The following is a 17,775-nucleotide window of genomic DNA, read 5'->3' as shown; positions in this document are numbered from 1 at the left end:
GTTGCAGCGACCTCCTCCTCCTCCAAGATGAAACCTGCACACAAAGGCACGCGTGCACACTGCACGCACATGTACGCACATGAAGGAGTGACTCCTTTTCCACAATAATTCTCCGCCCTCTGTTATATTTACTCTGCAGCATGACAGTTAATTACAGAAGGGAATTGGTTACCAGACTAACAGTTCATTTTAAATATGGCAAACAGAATAGGAAAGCTATTCAAACCACAGAGGGGAATTTGTCGTTGGAGACTGTGTGGAAAGCCACTAGATGGTAATTGTTTAACAGCCTCGTGCACAGAATGCAGTGAAAGGTAAATGCATCAATTGGAAAGACTGTGTGATAGTAGAGCTGTGGAAAGGTGTTGCATGGGCCAAATTAACTCCTTATTCATTTGGCCTGATATTGACTTTGGTTTTTGTGCTAAAATGGAGAAACCAAATATATTCTGTTCCGGCCTGTTTGGCACTATGTTGACGAGATACTAATAGCTACTATGTGTGAAAGGAAACTGCATTTTCAGTGTGCAATTGTCAAATCAATAAAGTGACAAAAATTGAGAGATGAGAGACTTGGCCCTTCTGCAATCTCAGGCAGCAGTAAAAGTCCAACATTACTTCTTTCTTGCAGACACAAAAACACACACACACACACACACACACACACACACACACACACACACACACACACACACACACACACACACACCCGTGTATCTGCTTAAAATTGCCCGCCACTCTCGCCTTTTAGCACGCCATTTCAATCATTGACTCTAAAGGCTGTGAGCGTTGCAGACAGCACGCTCTATGGCTCCATGTAAAAACCACTCATGTGGAGCATTGGCAATCTCATTACCAGCCACAGAATGGCTAGCAGGTCTCCTGGCAGGACATATGACCTGCCGGAGACTTCGGCAAATTGAGAGAATTCTACATTGACATTGCTCTAAACGGAGTCCGCTTGGTTTTTCCTTCTCCTACGTCCAGGTGGTTCATTGAGGACAAGAACCTCAGTCAGTAAGACACTGAAATATCAGTAAGAAACGAAAAATGGACGGATGGACAGACAGATGGATGGATGGACGGACGGACATCTCACCTCTGTCTGTCCTTTTGTTTATCCCACACACACACGCACGCACGCACGCACGCTTGCACGCACGCACGCACGCACGCACGACATGTACCACTGGAAGAGAAGATTTGCTGATATCTGTCAGGTTGCTACACCTGCTTTGCCCTCAACTGCACCAATAACTGAAAAGCTGAGTCTGGACACAATAGACTAAATCCACCTGGTACGGTCTGACTGCAGGTCAGATAATGGCTACGGCACAGTTCACTGACTCTGTCTGTTTTCTCCTTTTTGAGCAGTGATGACGAGAGAGACCCACTCAAACTCACAGCCTATTCTCTCCCCCCTTTCAGTTCAGTAGTCAATTCCAAAGATCTTAACACAGTTAAGACCATCAGTCTGGGTGGGCTATACAATAAATAACACAGTTAAGACCATCAGTCTGGGTGGGCTATACAATACATAACACAGTTAAGACCATCAGTCTGGGTGGGCTATACAATACATAAACACATTTTCTTGTTGCTTTGACACAGAATGCATACATGAACGCCTTTTACACACAAGGTAAACCAAGACGAAAATAGTGGATTTTCACTACCAAATGTGAACGTTCTTTCACACTATGTCCAAACAGATAACATCCTGTTCTAAACCTGAAATTAAGTTCACATTGTAGACTGAAACATAAATAATGATGTCCTATATTATTAAATTATTTCATTGCTAATGAGAAACGGCTGATTGAAGTACATCAATCACAGCTGAACACTGCCAGGGGTGCATAAGCCATGCCAAAAGATTCTTCCCATGGTGACTTTCCTGCAGAGAACATACTGTCCTATGTATTTAAGGTGGGATGTGGATGAGAACATGTGGCCAAATGCATAAGACCAGGCAGATTAGAAGGGGACTTTGTCCATCACTGTTGCTTGTGTGTATCTGGCTTGATTTGATCCGTGATGACTATTTCTATTCGATGTATTACCAAGTGTTGTTTGCTACTTGGATTTGATAATATACTGGAGCGCTGCCCATGTTGTGATGTCAGAACAAGCCAGATCCATATATGGACATATAGGAGTGATGAGGTCCAGAGCCCGGGCAAAGGCTTTTGTGCTGGTTCTGGACAACCGGAAATGCATGCCCCAAAACCCAGTTATTATGTATGTGTCCCTTTTATGCCCATATATGGAGTTCTTTATCAAGCATTCCAAATTAGGCTTTTGTGCTGGTTCTGGGCAACCAGATGGACGGATGGACACAGGGACGGACACACGCACGGAGAGTACCCAAAGCATACAGTAGAATTTAGCCTTCGGCTGTCTGGCCTGAAAAAGACAATAATTATAAAATAGTAAACTGGTAGTAATCCACTGGGATTAGGAATAAAGTACTTGAAACCAAAAGAGTTTTAGGTGCACTGAAGTATTGTTATGTTGCTTGACCCTTTGCTGAACAGTTCCTGAAAGATTTTTTTTTGAGTGGTGCAACCACTCCAAGGAACAGCAATGTCCGTGACGTTCAACTATGTGTGTGTGTGTTCAACTATGTGTGTGACTATGTTTGTACCATGAGTACCAAAAGTGGTGCTGTTGTGCCAGAAACAGAGAGAGAGAGCTAGTGCTGCGCTGTTGCCTGCTAAGGAGAGAGAGAGAGAGAGAGAGAGAGAGAGAGAGAGAGAGAGAGAGAGAGAGAGTGGGGGGGGGGGGTATTTGCACCACTCAGTTCACACGGGTGTGATTTTTTAAACTACATACTGTACAATTCCTAACAGGTAGTCTTGTCAGACTCAATTGTTAGTCTGTTTTCCTTTACCAACAGTATGTACAAACCTTTGACTTTGTTAATACTATTAACAGGTATAAATATAGTCAGAGTGTACAACCAGGGGTTCTTCTTAACAATAGACAAAGCAACATAGAGGTGTGCATAGTTGAGCTATGCATTCATCACCCTCTCGTGGCCAAATTTAAAATGCAAACCTTTAAAGCCATAACATTAAATTATTCCCCTGGATGTATGACACAGACTCTGATATCATCTTATGTCTTCAACAACACAGAGAGAAAATCTCACTACTTCTGATTGAAAACTACAGTAATATCAGTAGATATAAAAAACATAATCTGCCACACATTCACTGTTCACACTCACAAAAAAAGAAACCACACACGCAGGCACCAACTGTGTTCAAACAAAGCCATAGAAAATGAAAATGGCGAGACATCATGAAGCATCCCGGGTGAAAGGGATTTGAATGTAATTAATTATACTTCTTCCCTATTCTCTTCCATAATCCCTGGGATTGTTCTTGGCATCCCCAGTCAGGAGTAAATTCCCTGATTAGTGGAGATGACTCCAATAGGTATCATACTGAAGCTCACACTGAAGCCTGCACTTCATAAAGCCCCCCAGCTTCTCCCAGCACAGAGATCTGAGCAGGCGGGCAGGGAGGCAGGCAGGCTGCCACAGAGCGAGATAAATCATTATCAGGAACAGCAAAACGTCCTTCAGTGGCTTGAGGACTTTGCCTGTTGCTTCCACTCGCCTCTCTTGTTTCCTTTCTTGTAGTTACCATTTCCCATCCTGAATGCACTTCCAAGTATACACAGTATTTCTCTATGCCTATAGAAAAGATTTAAAGGATTACACACATCTCCAAAACACACATTTCTCCTTTGGGAAAAGCTGCAGGTGAAGCAGAGAAAACATCAGCCATCTGCAGCAGGCATCTGAAGTGCTTGCCAACATATCATCAGAACTTGTCCAAGACAAGACAAGGCAGAGTGCCCACTACGACGACACTCAATGTCCTTCAGGCATTCATCTTTCAGTGTCTGCATCCATGCTTGTGTTCATCTGCTTCTATACCATTATGAATTTGTGCATATTCTGCATAATGGCAGAAAGCCCCACGAAGACAGATAAGAAGTGAGACAGGGAGAGTGTACGTATGTCATACAGTATTATGCGTGTGTGTGTGTGTGTGTGTGTGTGTGTGTGTGTGTGTGTGTGTGTGTGTGTGTGTGTGTGTGTGTGTGTGTGTGTGTGTGTGCATGTTGAAGAGGATAAGTGCACACAGGGCATCTGGAACATCTCGTCTCGTGCTCCATCCTATTTGTCGGCACAGGAGAGAAAGAGATGAGCTGCCGGAGCTGTCCAGTGCTGAAACCACAACGGACAAAAGGAGAACAAGTACGGTGCCTCGGGGAGTGTTTTCTCTGCCCGAGGATTAACTGATACAGATAAGAAACCACCAGCGTAATGGTAAAATAAACAGATAGCTATTATTTCTCTCTCCTCGGGGGGTGTTTGTGTAAGTAACTGACAGAGTCGCAATGCAATTCAGACCTGCTGACACACCACCTGAGCCAGAACAAAGGAAGAGGCGCAACAAACAAAGAAAAGGCCAGCCAGAGACAGGGAATATAATTCAACCCCTTTCCAATTGTTTGAAAATGTGTATTTTGTAAACCCACCATTGATGCGCATGACAAAAAAAATGACTGTTACCAGATCATTTATTTATGATATTTAAACTGCTTGTTATGAATAATGCATTCAATGGAAAAACGGGGAGGGCAGACATTCTTCGATGAATATTCAACGGTTATGTCTGAGGGGATTCTGGTTAACTATCCAGGCCTGCCCATTGGGCTTTGTCTGCTCTGCCACTGGCCGTAAAGGCACAGCTGTGCTGCTCATTAGCTTGGCTCTGTGGCAAATGCCAGAGTATTGTTGTTTCTTGGCGAAGCCAAGCTTGCAGTGGCCCAACAGAGCCTGTGTTAGTGTCAGACCTGTGCCGGCCGGTATCGGAGGATACGAAGCAACTTGGGGTTCTCCTGAACTGTCAATCAGGGACACTAACGTTCTCATGGTGGAGAAGTATATAGCCATCATTAAGCTGATGAAACAACTCTGATTCTATAGCAAAAGAGGCTTTCAATTGATAAGAGCCAAAAACGCAAGCCAGTCTCACACATGCATGCACACAAGCACATGTGCGCACCCACCCACACACACCCACACACACACGCACACGCACACGCACACGCACACACACAGCAATGAATGAAAATGTATAGTAATAACAATAATAACTTGAAATAACTTGGAAGTTTATATATATATATATATATATATATATATATATATATATATATATATATATATATATTGTACAGCAGGGTTTCTAAGAAACCCAAGGACGCTGTACAATAAAGAAAAAAGTAAACAAACAAACAAATGACCAAAAGCCTGAGTGAACAAATGTCTACCCGTCTATACCAAAATAACCCCTGCTCCTCACTGACACAGTCAAGAGAAGCAGCATCAATTTATAATGTGGACAGCAGGATTATAGTGTTGGCTTTTCAGCTAAAACAAAAACACTTCAATAATAGAACAAGTTTTCGCCGTTTGAGAAGCATTTCTACAAGGCGAACCCATAGGTTGCCAGCAGAGTGTTAATACCGTACTCCACTCTATTCCATTCCACTATATTCACTTTTACTACATTATAGAAGTGGTAACAATCGTAACATTCACAGTAGAATCATCAGTGTTCATTTATTTATTTGTAACTCAGTCTGCACTCTCTGTGTTAAATCAACACAGACCATTTTACTGTGTGGGCCTGGACACTACTCAAGTGCAAAATTGAATTCTGTCCCGTTCACCTCTTCCGCTACAAGTGTAAGCACTAAGCTGTGGGCAACGAGGCAGAAAGACACATTACTGAAATAAAGTGACAACTCAACCTCATGCTAAAGCAGATAATGCTGGGAAATTCCCTCAATCTGCTTGTCCCTCGTCTCCCACCATCTCTTTCTTCCTTTCTCACTCACAGTCATTCTATGTCTCTCTCTCTGTGTGTGTGGAAGTGTAATGACAACATTTCAGAGCTGTTTTGGCACTGGCCTATGGTTGGAGAGCAGCCACCGAGGAGCGGTGAGCCTGTCTCTGAGGAATATTGTTCCTTCCATTGTAATGCCTCATCACAGAGAAAATGTGAGAATGGGGCCAGTGAACTGGCACTACACCGCAGAGAAGAGCAACTCTGTCGAGCACAATCGCAGGAAAGACGATACCCTTTGAACTGGAAAGAAAGAGATGAGGGGGGAGAGAGAGAGAGAGAGAGAGAGAGAGAGAGAGAGAGACATGGAAAAAAGAGAGAGACAGACTGAAAGACAGACACACACACACACACACACACACAAAATAGCTATTTAAATCAGCAATTGAATGACATGCTCAAAATAGGGATGCCAGTTTGGAGCCAGTAATGTGTCATACAAGCACAACTGCTACATTGTCTCTCTCCAGTGGAAACCTCATATGTCCAAATATATATTTCAGGATTCATCCATCTGGTCTGGACTGAACTTCTCACCCATATCTCTAAGGGAGATGCCAGAAAACTCATTTTGGCCGCTTGTATTCGCAACAGTAGCAGATCTACAAGCTCAAAACACGTCGCTTCGTGCTGCGTTTTGAATCGGGCGTTCATGTCCGAAAAGACTATGGAGATGAGAGGTTTTTGCCCGACCGCAACGAGATCTGCTGAGCAGCAACCTCCACAGGTGACACGCACACACACACACACACACACACACACACACACACACACACACACACACACACACACACACACACACACACACACACACACACACACACACACACACACACACAGCTAAGTCTACACCTATTCATGACTGCTCAAGAAAACAGCTCATCTTCAGTCGGGGGATGAATAATGCAGTTGGATGTTTTTGATCTCCCTTAAGTCGCTGAGCATCAGCTGCGAATCAGCAGCACATTACAAGCACTCTACAAAAACATGTGTGTGTGTGTGTGTGTGTGTGTGTGTGTGTGTGTGTGTGTGTGTGTGTGTGTGTGTGTGTGTGTGTGTGTGTGTGTGTGTGTGTGTGCATGTTGAAGAGGATAAGTGCACAAAGGGCATCTCGAACAAGCAACAAGCACACACAGAGAGACAGAGGGACAGAGAAACAACTTTCTCCGTTGTTGCTATTTCACCAGCTGCTCACTTGAATTTCCCCGGGAGGTTCATGAACAACTCCCCCCCCCCCACCCCCTTCCATTATATATCTGCCAACACTCTCCTAATGTTGTCTTCTGTCCACCCCAAAAGTCATCCTTCATCGTCAGATAGCACACTGAAGATGCCCTATTGTTGCACGACATATAGCCTAGACTCACTCCCCCGCTTTCATCGGTTCGTATATAGAACGGAGGTTTGCATACTGCGACAGGCAGCACAAACTTTCCTCATAAACAGATAAAACACAGAGGGCTCCATTGACAAGGTGATGAGCGTTGGTGTGAGAGACAAGATATCGCGTAAGGTTCCATCTCTCTGCGCGCTAAGATATTCCGACAACAGTCGATTCCCACGCACCTATAACACAGATCCCTCAACACCTGAAGCCTCGCAGAGGGAAACAACAAGAGACCCTCGCAGATATAAATCCTCTGGCATCCCTGCCATGCTCTGTCTTTCTAATTGGCTCGTCAACATAAATGGCTTTTAAAAGAGCCAGTGAAAGAGATAATGACACTCTGTGGTACTGAGACTGTTACATTAGTAACTCATTAACACAGTAACAGATACAGCAGTGTCCTGTGTAGCCTATATCAACATACAGTCAGATAGATGAGCAGCCAGATACAAAACATGGAATTACCAGCATGGTTGGTCACAATTGTTCGTAAAAGTCATAGGCTATTTGTAAGTGATATGGTGCTTGCATGGATCAAAATCGGTCAAATCTATACAAGAAAAGCAATATTGTAAATCTATAGACAAAAAAACGAATGCTCTACTTGACACTCATTTGGAAAATACACCATCTCAAAGAATCTGCCTACTTTATATATAATGAATATGTTGATAGGTCACGCCAGACAAAACATAAAGTGGAATTTCTAATAGGCCTACAAGTGTTATTCAGTTTCTGATCGTCTTTCATTCTGATCACATTAATCCGTGGTCTTTGTCTTCGCCCTCTATCGACAAGTAAGACTGCACGAACACCATTTGCACAGAATGCCTGTAACGAAAACGACTACCAAACGACTTTAACTGCAAACTCACGAACGAATGAGACTTGGGAGGTAAAATATAATAAATAATAAAATAAAAAGGTAGATTAAATATAAGTGCTGTGTTCTCACCTGTTCGGGAGAGACGAGGCGCCCCGGTGTGTCCACAGGAATGTGAAGAGGAAGCTGCCGCCTTACAGGAACGACGGTCTGATTCGGTGCAGGTGTTCCGTGTCTCCGGAGCAGTCTGAGAGTTGAACCATCGAAAGAAGAAAAAGAAACGACCCCTCTTTAAAAAAAAGTGTCTTTCAAAGCGGGCGTTTTGAGATACAACCAAAAACACAATGCCGTGTCTCTCGTGTGTCTGTACTACAGCAGTTGTCCGGGGCTTTTCGGTGACGAGCCGAGACAGTGCTGGACAAGTGACAAGAGCGGACCGACGCGGTGTTCACTTCACCAGCGGCTGAGCGCTACTGAACAAAAGAGCGCAGATGCGCACCGACTGCCCCGAATGTTCCCTATTCAAATCACAGGCTAGAGATGCCGAGCCGGGGGGAGAGCGACTGCCACTGGGACTGTCGGCTGGCCCTTTGGGGTTCTCGAGAGGGGAGGGGTGGGATGAGGGATGAGGGGAACGGAGGAGGGAGAGAGGTAGAGGTGCTGGAGACAGAGAAAAATGAGATTTGGCACATCTGCCCTGTTACTGTATAATCCCGTTTGTCTTGTCCTCCGTGTGGAGAAATGATTAGCCTGGGGGATGGTGTTACCTTGACTCGGAGATTAGCTGACCTCAGCTTTAGGTTTGGTGGTTTCAGCGGCTGTTTAAAATTACGTTATGCTGAAATGATTTCGGAGTCATGGGGCTCAAGCCGCTGCAGTTAAATGAGCAATTTGTTACACCTAACATTTCACCTGCTTGAGGCCAAAACATTAAATTATTCCTACTTTATCCACCTCTGTTCTATAAGACTTAGGCTACCACTAAACCTTAAACCACTAAGCAGCATGGTCAGAATTAACCTAGCTATACGAGTAGCCTACAGCGTTAATAAAAGCGCAAACTTGGAAATGGATGTCAGAAGTATATATTCATAGTCAATGAGCGAACCGCCGCGTTGCTGCACAAGGAATAATGATCCCCCAAGAGACGCAAAGCTTACTGCAGGGGAGGGGAGATTAACGCTGTTCAGTAGAAAAGTAAAAAATGAGGCATGGCGGCTCGAGTTGCTTACAATGAATTTAACAAAACCCCAATGTTATGTAGGATTTTGCCATCTTTATTATTTAAGCATATTGCAATGCAAATCTTAAACTAATGAGGTGCATTGCGAAATGCATTTCCACGCAATGCAAGCTAGAGAATGGCTTTATTTCTCGGCTCTCAGCACCGGGAAGTCAGGGGAACTGTCCCTGGTTCTGAACAAATGTAGCGCCTAGACTTTTATTTTTAAAGGCTGATACACTTCGATGTATGGCGGTGTTGCTTTCCGAAAATAGCAGATCTACAAGCTCACAGTCACAATACATGTGTTGTGAGCTTGTAGATCGGCTGTTTTTGGCGAGCGACACCGTCCTACGACGGAATCAATATTCTCCATGAACAGCTAATATTGTAGTAATACTGCACCTAATTTGCACGTGAATGAAGGTCAGACAGCTAGCGAACAAAAGCTGAAGGCGACTCTCCACCAAACAGACCACATCAGTTCAGAACTTCAGACTACAAGTTGGCAAAAGTTCTGCACAAACTGTTTGCCGACAGCACATTGTTGTGCAGGCTGCAACATATTATCTAAATGATAGAGCGGTTGCGCAAAGACCCGCCCGGCAGCACTGTTTAATGCAATTTATTGTGCGAATATTTTTTGTTGAATTACTCATGACAAAGTTGTAAAGGTCAACAGTATGTATGTCCATAACATAAACAAGCAGCACGCTAGCAAACAATTCACTAGTTCTTTGTTTCAATCATTTAGTTGTTATTATTTTTCACAATTATATTACCTGATCATCTTCAGGTAATAATAACAATAATAATAATAATAATAATAATAATAATAAAATGATTGAAAGAAATAACTAGTGTATTGTCTGCCCATATTGCTTATTTTATGGACATACATACTGTTGACTTTTACAACTTTGTCATGAGTAATTCAACAAAAAATACGTATAACTCGCATAAATAAATTGCATTAAACAGTGCTGCCGGGCGGGTCAACCGCTCCGTCATTTGGATATATGCTGTTGTGCATGCCATCGATCCATCTTCAACCTCTTATCCGTAGTCGGGTTGCGGGGGCAACAGCTCCAGACCACCCTCTCCAGAGCAACATTATAACATCCTCCTGGAGGATCCCGAGGCATTCCAAGGCCAGTGTGGTCCTCCATCTGGTCTGGACTGAACTTCTCACCCATATCTCTAAGGGAGATGCCAGAAAAGTCATTTCGGCCGCTTGTATTCGCGACCTTATTCGGTCATGACCCACACTTCATGACCAATTGGTTGAGAGTAAGAACAAAGATTGCTCGGTAGACAGAGAGCTTTGTTAGGATCGGTATTCAAACCCACAACACCCTGTCAGGCGGCATTAGCTGCCTGGGTGCCCGGAACGTTACGCCAGCCGTCCGGCCGCAGGCTTGTTTTCCTGTAAAGTCTGTTTGCGGGTTGCTTTTGTTTGGGCCTGTTTCTGAAGTGTAGTTGCTTATTTGGGATTGCTTACAAGAATCTTTTTAAAAACAGCTGATATAGGGCTCAAGTGGTAAAACTGGTTGCTTCTTTTGGGCTTGTTTTCATAGACTTGATCGGTTGTTTCACTGATTCACTCACAGGATCTGACAACACTGGAGCCTGTCTGGACCATATAGAGCGTCGCAGTCCCGCCCCCTACCATGGCCCAGGAAATGATTCTCCGTTCATTTTCCTCATAGACATTTCAGAAAGTATTTATTTAAAGACGTTTATGCCACGGACAAAGCCAACTCGAGTCGTGACAAATCATGACAACAAACACAATTTTTTGGGCCGAACAAATAATTAGAAAGAAGAAAAAAACGTCAGGTTAACGTTAACACATTTTTTGTTGTTTTTCTTCTTTGTAATTATTTGTTTGGTCCAAAATATTGTTTGTGTTGTCATGAGTTGTCACGACTCGAGTTGGCTTTGTCCGCGGCGTAACCGTCTTTAAATAAATACTTTTTGAAATGTCTATGGGAAAAATGCATTGGGATTCATTTCCTGGGCCATGGTAGGGGGCGGGACTGCGACGCTCTATAGACATATACACGTAGACGCCTTTTCCGGCTCTGGGGCGTCTGTATCTCAACGGAAGGCAACATGGAGGCAACGGGAGGCGATATTGGCCATAGCTTTCCTGAGATTCCTTGCAAAGCATAGCGGAAGCAAAACGGAAGAACGCAAGGGGACGTTCGGTAGGCCAATCAGAGGCGCGACTCCCTCTTTCCCAGCAGCACTTGCCTTCAGGATTCCGCCTGACTTCCTCCTCCCGTTGCAGACAGGTCGCTCCAACGAACTGCAGCGACCAATGAGGCATCTATATTCTTTAATATCTATCTATGGTCTGGACTCCCAAAAAAACACAGAGCAATTTTTTGGTATCAGCATCGTAGTGGTTGCTTTGGAAATTGGAATTGATTGATCGGTCTAGGACCTGAGAGTTGAGAATAATGGTATCTAGTTCAAATGTGCGATGGGCAATGTCTCTGACTTATTTAGGCTTATACTTCTGCACCAGTAGCAGACGAGAGGTCCCCTCTGGGGAACCTACCCCCTCTCTTTCTCTTCACTACCATTGATACACTCTCCGAATTAACTCTTAATGTGCCCACCCTGGGCAAGACCTACGCTGTAAAGACTATCGGCGGACTATTGGGCGGAAGTTGGGGGATTTTAGCGGAAGTATCGCCCAAGGAAATGACGTTGATGCTTTACAAATCAGTTTACATTCTCCGCGAATGAAACAAGTGTTGTGATTGGTCGGGAAAATATCGTATCCGGGGGAAATACATCTGACGAATGTTCCGGAGGATACATCTGCCGATAGCTTCTCTGCCTTACGTTGTGACCAGGCTTTTCTTTTCGCAGATAAGTAAGCCTGGGACCGAGGCTATAATGTGCCATAGTAAATCAGACATATTCTGAAGCAAACCTCGAGACTGACATTCAGTAATTGTAGAATTACTGAATGTCAGTCTCGAGGTTTGCTTCAGAATATGTATGATTTACTGCTCAAAATAACATTTTCCACAGACAAGGACAAGTCTTTGCCACGGACACGTTTGTCTGTGACTGTATGGACATATTGATGATCACTGCCGTGTATACGGGCATATTGATGACCACTGCCTGGACCACGAAACCAAAGCCACATAGCCTCTCCAATGGCTTTGAAATCCCCAAGGAACTCCAGCAAAACAAGCCTATCAGTTAATTATGAAGACTCGCTATACTCCCCCACATGGCTGGATAACTCTCTTTGTCTCCCTCCCTCTCAAATCCCGAAAATTACTAGATGCAATTAGACTAAAAACTATATAGACAAATAAACAGCTTAGATCGATAGATAGGGCTCTACAGTCAAGGGTAAATGTGTTTATCTAGCAAAGCCTCTATACTGTAGTCTGTAGTGAGACAAAATACATATTTGATGTGGTGGTGGCTAAATCTAAGCAATGCAGTGTAAGGCAGCAAGCATCCCTAGGTAGTGTTTATAATATCTAGTTTCTTTATATGCCTTAATTAGGCAATCCACAGACTTGCAGTGGGAAATTAATCCCCAGTGAATGGGCTTTAACCCATTCAGGCCTGACGTCGAAATAAAAAAAACATTCGCTCTGAAAGAATATATATTCAAAGATTTGTGCCGCATTTTTACGATTTTTCAAAAATAGCAGATCTACAAGTTCATAGCGCGCCACTCGGTGGCGCGCTATGAGCTTGTAGATCTGCTATTTTTCAATAGCTAAAGTATAACATAATGCTTAGTTAAAACACCAAAAGGGGTTCCCGCCCAAAATGGGTTAAAAGCTATAATATGACACAGATGCGTCCTCAGGTCTAAATGGGCTAAGAACAGCACCCTTGAAACTCAATGGAATAATTAGAGAGTGCTGGGGAATGTGTTTGTCCCAGAGGACTCTGGATTCAAATTTATACCCAATCCACCCACCTCCATTCAGCTCTGACCTTTGACATCTGTGCAGAGACGCATTGGGAGACTGTGATTTGGTCTTTGGTCAGTATGTACAGTACAGTACATGTACTTAAAACGTCTCTCCTGCCAGACGATATTGTTACATTGAGAGGACATTTGGGCTTCATAGGAGTTATATTCAAACTATCTGACCCTCAATTAACTGCAGAAATCCTTTTGAGAGGAATTGTTGCCAATCTTGTTGTTGGCAATGTTTTTCAAAATAGGACAGAGATTCTCACCATTGTGTGTGTGTGTGGCGCGCAATAAGTACAGGTATTTGCTTGTGCGCATGCATATACATACAGTATGCGATGTGTGTGCGTGCATGCATGCGTGTGTGCATGCGTCCGTGTGTGCATGTGCGCGGGCATATGTATGTGTTTGTGTGCATGCATATACATACAGTATGTGTGTGGTGGTGAGTGAGTTATAGTGTTGGGGGGTGGGGGATCTCATCCTGATTTGATTGCAAATGAATCCATATATTTTTGCTTTAATCCATTTATCCATGGTCGTGCTGTACTGTAGCTGTCTCCGGAAAAGTAGACTGAGTGAGAAAAGCAAAGACCGAAAAACGATTTAAGAAACCCTATTATTAGAATATAAACCGTATATCCTTTATGCCATGTCACTGCAATATGTGTTGCATTGTCAAATTGTCGTGACCCTTAATCCTTATACTATTGGTCGCTTGCAATGTTGTTAACTTCGGATTACTGTCACACTCTGTGTCTGTAAGTCACCAAGGATAGCAGTGTCAGCTAAATACCAAAATAAAATGTAAATGCAATCCAAAATAAAACTGCCTCGGATCAAATTAAGCCCCAGTACCTCATCTACGCCCACCAGGGAAAGCACATCTGACAGAAGCAAACACATTTATACAAATTCAGAGCCAACATAATCCCCTTTCTGTTCACTGACTCCTGACCCCACCCTCTGGCACTTCCTTAGCCTTCAGGCTGCCAGTTTAGCCTGACCCTCACCAAGTAAAGAGAAAGAGAGAGAGAGAAACTAAAATTGGTAAATGGAAATAGGGAGACAGCGAAACTCCCTTACACAGCATGCATTTACAGTGTTATTTGCAGTGCATACTTAACAGCATAACATGATCATTTGCCTTACAGATGGAAAGAGAGATGGAGGCATGGAGGCGCTTTTGCATACCAAAAGCTGGGGCAGCTGGAACAGGAATTTACTTCATGAGAATCCTGTGACAACATTCCGGCCAGGCACTCGTCAAAATGGTTTCACATACTACAGGCACTCGTCAAAATGGTGTCACATACTACAAATGTCTATCTCTACGTCCTGTAAGTCAGGGCTGCCAACACTCCTGGATCCTGCAGTAGTCTCCTGGATTTGACATCATTTATCCTGGATTTGGTATCCACGTCCCAAAATTCCCCAGAACACAGGAACTTACATCTACTATATTAAGAAATTTCCGGCCGAGGACGCCAAGACCACCTTGACAGTGCATGCATTCATACAGAGATGTTCACTTAAATATTATTAAAGATTGCTTCAGTCATCAAATCAATTTCTGTAGGCCTACGTTTTGCATTTTAATGGCTGAAACTGTACCCATTACTCATTTTCCAATGCTAGTAAAGCAAATGCTAGTAAAGCAAAGCTGATAAAAGTATCAAACTCCAAAAATTCACCAGAACGCAGGAAATTACATCTACTTTGTTAAAAAAGTTTCTTCACACTTTGGAATTACGTTATACATGGAATAAGCCTATCTCACAGAATTTCCCCGCCCCCTTAATACACCCCCTTTCGGGGTTAGTGGTGATAGCGTGACGTCACTCCATAGACGCTACATGTTAACAGAGGTAATTTAAGAAGTCTACAACTTTTGTTTTCTCAAGGTAAGGTTTGTTCTATCTATTCGAGCTGATTTACCATCTTGTTTGCTTCATAATAATATTGGTCTGTCACATTTTTACATTAGAAAATGTACTTAGATTCTCCAGAGAAAAAAACCTGTAAATGCTAATGTTAAATGACACCACTATTTACCGGAAGTGGGCGTGGAAAGTGGGCTGTGAGATAGGCCTATTACCTCTGCAACATTAGGTGAGTAAATCATTGTATCTGTGTTGGAGCGCCTCAGTAGGCTACGGCTGCATGGTTCATGTGCAATCTCATGCTGGCTAAAGTAACGTTGTGGTAGAGTAGAGACATCCGCACACCTACCCTCCCCCTCCCCCCGCCGTGCGCACAGAGCAACATCTCCAGGTCCCTGAACATAAGGCAAGCGGTGAGGAGATGGGCGGAAATGATAAAATAGACCCTTAAAGAAGTTAAGACCACATAAAGCAGCAATCATTGTTCCGTTCAGTGCAAGACATTTTTTTCTCTGATAAAAAAATCTGAGGAAGCTATGCAACTCAGCACGTGGTTGTAGGATGCTTTGTGATGATGAATGTCAGCCAAATGTCTGGCAGAAAGCAATTACATGGTGTTTGAGGGTGGGCCACTGAGAAAACAAAGAAGCAGAGAATGAAATGAGTGTAGCTTAAGTGATTCTATCACCATGCTGCTGGAGAATTCACTGGGATCAATTGGATGTTTGTCTGAACTCATGCTATTGTGAGGCGATGACAAAAACTGCAACTAAACACTGACAATGCTGAATACTCTATGCATGTTGCCATGGAAACAACCCCCCATTGTAGGGCGCCAAGGTGACTAAAGAGATATCAATCAACACAATGTTATTTATTGTTTGTTATATAACATTTGTCAATTTCTTGTAATCATGTAACCTAACCATGTAATCTAAAACAAAGATGACAGAGAAGGGATGAAAGGAATATACAATCTGCACCCAGTATATTCCTGTGTGTGTGTGTGTGTGTGTGTGTGTGTGTGTGTGTGTGTGTGTGTGTGTGTGTGTGTGTGTGTGTGTGTGTGTGTGTGTGTGTGTGTGTGTGTGTGTGTGTGTGTGTGTCCGCCATGCCCCCTGCATGTACAATGTGCATAGGTATGTATGTGTGTTTGTGGTTGTGGTGATGGGTGGTCGGGGTATTCTTGGCACTGATCCAGACCCAGTAGCTCATTGACCCAGAAACGACTGACACGAGCACTTAGAGGTAATCTACAAACCACACTTGGTCAGGGGCCATCGTTGAAAATGGCTGCCTGCATGAAGCACATTTACCAAAGGCTGGAAATGAGAGAAGATATAGGAAGTGGCAGCGGAGATGGGATGGGGACAGAGGGAGGGAGGGAAGAAGACAAAGTGTGGGAGGACATCAGTGGGTCTGTCTAGGAGCTGACAGCCACTGTGGGAGCATCAGGGGGGCTGTGAAACACCAAGGAAAAGGGGAAGCGTCAGCAGAGCAGAAGCACCGTAAATGAGGACGTAATGAAGCCACGCAGTTGGGGGCAGGTGATCCATAATGAATGAAGGTGAGGAGGTGGGGGGAGAGAGAGAGAGAGAGAGAGAGAGGGGGAGGAGAGGGTAAGTGGCCCCCAGTCAGGCTTCCTGGGATATAATAAACACATGAAGAGTCTGTGGCTGACGCTGAGCGTTTGGCTTGATGTTTGATGATGTTCGATGATGTTCATATAGGCTGCAGCAAGCAGATGAGCTGCGCGCGATACTCCATTAGGGGTGTGCTGAAATATCGATATGGCGATATATATCGATAATGGTCAGTTGGTGGTGTTTGTGAGGCATTATGATGATACCAGTGATAATGGTCAGTTGGTGGTGTTTGTGAGGCATTATGATGATACCAGTGATAATGGTCAGTTGGTGGTGTTTGTGAGGTATTATGATGAGGCAAAGGGGGAGTTTATTGAGTATTAATTTAGTGTTTGAGTGGTGCAACCACTATAGACAGCTATGTATGTGTCCCTCCTTGTGTCCGAGCACGAATATAGCGTTTTTTCAGTTCCAAGTATTTTGTAGTTGCAGATATCGTGATATATCGTTGATGATACATATCGATATATACAATATATCGATATATCGCAAATATCGCAATATATCGAATATCGTGATATTATCCTTATCGAGGGCCTAATATCGCGATATATATCGTATCGTGAGGTACCCATATCGTCCCACCCCTATACTCCATCACTGTTGCTGTGGATCAGAACTTGGGCTTCCTGCCCATGTGAATTCATGGACATCTAAAGTGAATCTCTCCATATGGAGAAATCGCCCATGCAGCCTTACATAAAAATAATCGTAAGAAGCAGTGAACGAGGGGGTGAAAAACCACACTTAGGAGCCTAGGAGGATTGACCATGCAGTCAAGTCATTACATTCTTCAACGGTATAAAAAGGCAGAGCAAGGCTATACTGTTAAGTGCTCATGAATTAGTGTGTCCATTTGTACAGCCACAAGGATACACACCCAGTATGGCCTTGTACATATTTGTGAAACTAAT

The 17,775-nt window shown here is 43.6% G+C and overlaps 1 protein-coding gene across 1 annotated transcript in view; it reads right to left on the bottom strand.

The window, feature by feature from the left end:
* The window catches only part of ncanb (neurocan b), a 251,579-nt gene that overhangs the window by 196,913 nt on the left and 36,891 nt on the right, over positions 1-17,775 (bottom strand). The window contains exon 4 of the mRNA XM_079505412.1: positions 8,276-8,390. The gene's annotated coding sequence lies outside the window, so the exon portion shown is untranslated. The remainder of the gene's footprint in view (positions 1-8,275; positions 8,391-17,775) is intronic.

The sequence above is a fragment of the Electrona antarctica genome (assembly GCF_951216825.1).
Source record: "Electrona antarctica genome assembly, chromosome: 7".
In the NCBI taxonomy this organism is placed as follows: domain Eukaryota; kingdom Metazoa; phylum Chordata; class Actinopteri; order Myctophiformes; family Myctophidae; genus Electrona; species Electrona antarctica.
The sequence above is the reverse complement of the archived record's forward strand: the minus strand, read 5'-3'. Positions and strand labels throughout refer to the sequence as shown.